This window comes from Anthonomus grandis, chromosome 7 (assembly GCF_022605725.1).
Source record: "Anthonomus grandis grandis chromosome 7, icAntGran1.3, whole genome shotgun sequence".
NCBI lineage: Eukaryota > Metazoa > Arthropoda > Insecta > Coleoptera > Curculionidae > Anthonomus > Anthonomus grandis.
In genome coordinates this window covers 1,097,449-1,103,961 of record NC_065552.1, presented here as the reverse complement: position 1 = coordinate 1,103,961, position 6,513 = coordinate 1,097,449, and the positions used below count along the sequence as shown (strand labels likewise).

Sequence of the window (6,513 nt, the reverse complement as noted above, 5' to 3'; positions counted from 1 at the left end):
TTTTTAAGTTTTTTTTTTCCTTTTTACTTTTTTTTCAGCTTACCTAATGTATTATCTGGAGGGCAAAGAATCTATTTTTTTAAAATTTTGTACTATGTAGTGCTTACTTACTGTGCTTATTAGTCATTAAGGACCAATTGTAATCATTTAAACGACTTTGTCTGTAGATTGCATAAAAAAAATAAGAAAAAAATAAAGAAAGCACTTTTTGATTGTTGTTAAATAGGGCGTTTTGTTGTTTTCTTTTTGTGCATTTTACGTATTATTATTATTATTATTATTATTATTATTATTATATACCTAACACCCCAAGTAAGACACCAGGATAAAACATTAACCGATCCGGCAACCTGACCTGACTCGCCGCGACGGGAAATCTCCTCCCGAGACGTCCCGAAGTGCGTCCGTTCGCCGTCGGCGGCGTCTGGACGTGCCGCCCCCGACGTCGTCGCCGCCGCCACCGTCGTCGTCATCCTCCGCCATCCATCCGATGCTCTGAAAATCGGCCCCGGCCAACAAACCGGCGAGGCACCAGTTCGCGACCGCCATTAGAAAGGCAGGCACGGAAACTCTCGCGTCGTCGATTTTCCAACACATTTTAAATAACAAGAAAATTTCAAAATTTATTATTAGAAAAAAAAGGGACGAGGGTCGGAGGCGGCAACATTAACAACAACTTTAATCGCCATCTTTAATTTATTTAATAAATAAATAAACGATGACGGCGACGAGGTCGGTGTTGGGGGCGGCGCTGGCGGTTCAGTTGAGCGGCCACCGAAACCGACTGATTTGGTGCCACGCGATTTTCCGCTGCTATTACTGAATTTTACTGCGGGGAGGGGGGGTATGGATAAGAGTTTCGGTGGTGGTGGTGCCGCCACCACTTAAGGACGTTTAATTACCACTAAAACCAATAATATTAAGAAAAAGAATCGGAAAAGGACGATTATGAGACACTTTATCAGTTGTTTCGTGTTCGTTTTGTGAGGGAAGGAGGCATCATCAGCTAATACCTCCACGGGAGTTGCCGCAGTATATGACAGATAACGTAGGTTGACGATAGCTTTGTATGGTTTGATGTGTTGTAGGTGATGATAATGATGATGGTGTTTGCCCCACCCAATGCTTGCATATCATAAGAATAATGCCTTAAGAATATTCTTTGTTAAAATGCAGTAGGGGAGACTTAACCTCACATTTTCTCGACTCGTTATTGACACGGTGCTGTGACGTTATACGGCGCGGGAGCACCGTAAAACGTTCGCTTCTCTGGAAATAAAATTAAGTTTGCGGAATTTTTCACGCGTTTCTGATGATCGCTTTATTTTGGGCTTTGAGTTAATTATTATCTTCTTATTGGTTTTTTATTAATCTTAAAGCTTAATCGCTATTAAAGTATCCTAGAAATAGTTATATTTTAGCCACTACAAAATCAAGATATTCAATTGCCAATAAGAGACAAATTATTTTATTGCTTTCAAGCACTCCAATGAAAATAGTATCAAATTCTTATTAAGTATCCAAATAAAACATCATATATTATTATCGTTACATATATATTTATTCAACTATTTTTGAGTAAATTTTTGAAACAATGATTTTCGAAAACATATTCTTATTGGTAAGTTGTATGGGATGGGTGGGTGGGAATTTAAGGGTACGGTTAATGAAAAACAATGTTTTTGCAGAAAATATATATTTAATAATACTATTTATTTAAATTTGTAGTAATTATGCCATTTTTTATTGCAAATAAGTGGAAATTCAGTTTTTTTAGATAAAAGTTCAGTTTTTTGGTTCTAGATAACTTTTCATTATCTAAGTTCAAAAATACAGTTTTCAAATTAAACTATTAGGACATTTATCAACCGTATATAGTCAAGGTTTATTTATTAAACTGTAGAATATACCTATATCATATACGAAATTCTTCTGAAAGTCACTGTTTTTTATCCATATTATACAATCTCACAGCGCTGTTTTTATACTAAATATTTATATATAAAATTATATCAAATTTAAACAAATAGTGTTATTAGATTAAATATTGAATATATATTTTTTGCAAAAACATTGTTTTTCAACAACACAACCTTTACCCCCCCCCACCCACCCCAAACGTTTGTCCAGTAAGAAATTCTTTTGAAAAATCACCGTTTTTGGTCCATAGTATTCAATCTAATAGCACTGTTTTTATACTAATATTTAATAATATATACAGGATGTGCCAACAAGGTGTACGGCTAAGATAGCGCCTTAACTATACGAGGTAGAGCAAAAAGTTCTAAAGCAAAGTTGTAGGGTTGACAAAAACCTACGAACTAAAAATATTTTTATGTATACTGGGTGTGTCACAAAAAGTTACTATAAAATATGATTTTTTTTTAACGGTACGCCCTGTATATTATGGTACAAAAATGTGAGGCAAAAAGAGTACTTTACTTTCGTATAACGTTTTTAAAATTTCTGTGCGGCGTTGCAACGTAATTAATTTTTTTATGTTATTTTTTGCCTTTTAGAGGGTTCATTTAAAAAATCATAATTAACTTAAAATTTATTCTGCGCCTGTGAAACTTGTACCACAGTTAGTCTAGGGTACCTCCTTTAAGCTGACTATGATAATTTGTAATTTTTTGATACAGGGTGTTTTTAAAGAACTTTCAAACTTGCTGAAATTAAATACGCAATATCTCAAATTTTTCAAATGGAACATCCTGTATATTTTTATCTAATTAAGTTTGTCCCTCAAATACCTTCATTTTTTATTTAATATGTCTTATAGCTAAACCAAGTACTTTTTGAGATATTTTAACTTTTCTGTAAAATAATATGCATAAAACGGTTATTCTTTAAGTTTAACGACAAAGTATTAATTAGAACAAATTAGCTGAAAAAGAATTCAAATTTGGCATATTTATATTTAAAGTTCGAGAAGTTTTAATTTCTCCAGAAAGGTTTCTCGAATCTAATTTTTAATAGCGTCAAAGTCTTAACTAAAAACTGTTATCTAAAAAGAGAACAAGTTTAATTTGCTTATACTTAAAACTCGAGAATTTTCCATTTTCTCGAGAACCGTTTCTCGAATTTTGTTTTAATAAACGCCAGAATCGTAATAAGAAAAAAATTGTTAAGAAAAACCCTACTTGACATATCTCTTTTTAAAATTCGAGAAGCCTCAATTTTCTCGAGAACGGCTTCTCGAATTTAATTTCAATTCATTAGAGAAAGATGAGATTAGAGATGAAAGAGACGAAACTCGACATGTTTATTTTTAATATTAAAAAAAAAAAAATATTAAAGAATTCGAGAAGTTTCAATTTTCTCGAATTTGATTTCAATTAACGAAAAGGTATTAATTAGAACAAATTAGCTGAAAAAGAGTTCAAATTTGGCATATTTATATTTAAAGTTCGAGAAGTTTTAATTTTCTCCAGAAAGGTTTCTCGAATCTAATTTTTAATAGCGTCAAGTCTTAACTAAAAACTGTTATCTAAAAAGAGAACAAGTTTAATTTGCTTATACTTAAAACTCGAGAATTTTTCATTTTCTCGAGAACCGTTTCTCGAATTTTGTTTTAATAAACGTCAGAGTCGTAATAAGAAAAAAATTGTTAAGAAAAACCCTACTTGACATATCTCTTTTTAAAATTCGAGAAGCCTCAATTTTCTTGAGAACGGTTTTTCCAATATAATTCTTATTATTGTAAACGTCTTAATTTTCTAATTAATTAAAATTAAATTCGAGAAATCGTTCTCAAGAAAATTTTAAGTTTTAAAAAATCGACATCTTGAGTTTGTCCTTTTTTTGAACTAATATTTTCTAATTAAGACGTTTACGATAATTAGAATTATATTGGAGAAGCTGTTCTCGAGAAAATTGAGGCTTCTCGAATTTTAAATAGAGATATGTCAAGTAGGGTTTTTCGTAACAATTTTTTTCTTATTACGACTCTGACGTTTACTAAAATAAAATTCGAAAAACGGTTCTCGAAAAAGTGAAAACTTCTCGAGTTTTAAATATAAGCAAACTAATCTTAGACTTTTTTCCAGCTAAGCTTTTTTAGTTAAGACTTTGACTTTATTAAAAATTAAATTCGAGAATCTTTTCTCGAGAAAATTAAAACTTCTCGAATTTTAAATATAAATATGTCGAGTTTGAGTTCTTTTTCAACTAGTTTTTCCTAATTAAAACCGTGACGTTACTAAGAATTTGATTCTCGAGGCCGTTTTCGAGAAAATTGAAACCTTTTGAGTTTTAAGGCTACACATATCGAGCTTGGGCTCTTTTTCAGCCAACTTTTTCCAATTAAAGCTTTGCCATAATCAAAAAGAAAATTCAAGAAAACATCTTGGGGTAAATCAAAATAATGGGCCTAGATTCCAGTTCCTCGATTAACAATCAAAGTTTCATCCAAAGAGTCCCATCAGGTGAAACTTCTTCTATCTAGGTTCAAAAATAAATAATTAATTAAGTAACTAATTAAATTCTGGAAAACGACGGTGTGCGAGTTTGCCGCTTGACCTTTCGAAGCCCACAGGAATCTAAAACAAGAGAGAATTAATAATAAAACGGCAAGTATGTATGTACTATGTGTGTATGTACGCAAACAACAACTGTTCCACCGGGAGGAGGAACGCAAAATTATAAATACCTCAGTCATTCTAAAATAGGGCTGTTTTGGCTTGGGGCCAACCATCCGCGTGCTGTCGGTGTCAATCAGGGCACCAAAGAAAAGAATAAACCATATCGGACCATCTATACTAAACAACTAATGGTCTTTCTTTTACTTTCTGATGTTTTCTAGTCAAAAATCCATAGGAACAACCTGAAAAGTTAAAAATATCCAGAGAACCGAAGCGTGTACTCCACGGAAGTGCATATTGTTTAGTCTGGATCCGTTCAAGTAATTTATAAAGGTTTTTCCAAAAATATTTTGCTGTTTATTAACCGGCTAGACGATTTTCCACGAAAAACAAGCGTGTGTATCTTATACCCTGTTTTGATTCAGATTGAAGTTTTCAAGCAGTCAAACGTCAGGACGTCACTGGAGAAGACGCTGGATATGTTAAAATCTACACCTTGTATAGGCTAGGAATGCATATAATATTTGTAAAACAGGCTTTTCTTAACCACATGTTTTTGGTTCCATAAGGATATTTCAAATAGTTTTTGAGATATTCGATTTTGATGTGAGTGCTCACCTTAAAAGTCAAACTGAACTTTTTGACATCACTGGGTAAAAAGCTGAATATCTTAAAAATGATTAATTTAATTAAAATAAACTTTGAATAAACATTGTTTAGAATACTATTGTTAATATTATTCTTTTTATTTCATGTAAATACTTTAGTTGGTTTTTGAGATATTGGACTTTAAATTGAGTGCTCACCTTGGAAGTCAAACTCAACTTTTTGACTTCACTGGATAAAAAGTTGAATATCTTTAAAATTGTTAATTTAATTAAAATAAACTTTGAATGAACATTGTTTAGAATACTATTGTTAATAATATTTTTTTTATCTCATGTAAATACTTTAATTAGTTCTTGAGATATTGGATTTTGAAGTGAGTGCTCACCTCAAAAGTCAAATTGACCATTTATGACATCACTGGGTAAAAAGCTGAATATCTCTAAAATTGTTAATTTAATTAAAATAAACTTTTCATAAACGTTGTTTAGAATACTTTTGTTAATATTATTCTTTTTATTTCATGTAAGTATTTTAATTAGTTTTTGAGATTTTAGACTTTTAATTGAGTGCTCACCTTGGAAGTCAAACTGAACTTTTTGACATCACTGGGTAAAAAGCTGAATATCTTTAAAATTGTTAATTTAATTAAAATAAACTTTTAACAAACGTTGTTTAGAATACTTTTGTTAATATTATTCTTTTTATTTCATGTAAATACTTTGATTAGTTCTTGAGATATTGGATTTTGAAGTGAGTGCTCACCTTAAAAGTCAAATTGACCATTTATGACATCACTGGGTAAAAAGCTGAATATCTCTAAAATTGTTAATTTAATTAAAATAAACTTTTAACAAACGTTGTTTAGAATACTTTTGTTAATATTATTTTTTTTATCTCATGTAAATACTTTGATTAGTTCTTGAGATATTGGATTTTGAAGTGAGTGCTCACCTCAAAAGTCAAATTGACCCTTTATGACATCACTGGGTAAAAAGTTGAATATCTCTAAAATTGTTAATTTAATGAAAATAAACTTTTAATAAATGTTGTTTAGAATACTTTTATTAATATTATTCTTTTTATTTCATGTAAGTATTTTAATTAGTTTTTGAGATTTTAGACTTTTAATTGAGTGCTCACCTTGGAAGTCAAACTGAACTTTTTGACATCACTGGGTAAAAAGCTGAATATCTTTAAAATTGTTAATTTAATTAAAATAAACTTTTAACAAACGTTGTTTAGAATACTTTTGTAATATTATTCTTTTTATTTCATGTAAATATTTTGATTAGTTTTTGAGATTTTAGACTTTTAATTGAGT

The 6,513-nt window shown here is 30.6% G+C and overlaps 1 protein-coding gene across 1 annotated transcript in view; it reads left to right on the top strand.

The window, feature by feature from the left end:
• Positions 1-516: 516 nt before the first annotated feature.
• The window catches only part of LOC126738246 (putative protein TPRXL), a 249,488-nt gene continuing 243,491 nt past the window's right edge, over positions 517-6,513 (top strand). The window contains exon 1 of the mRNA XM_050443486.1: positions 517-1,048. The gene's annotated coding sequence lies outside the window, so the exon portion shown is untranslated. The remainder of the gene's footprint in view (positions 1,049-6,513) is intronic.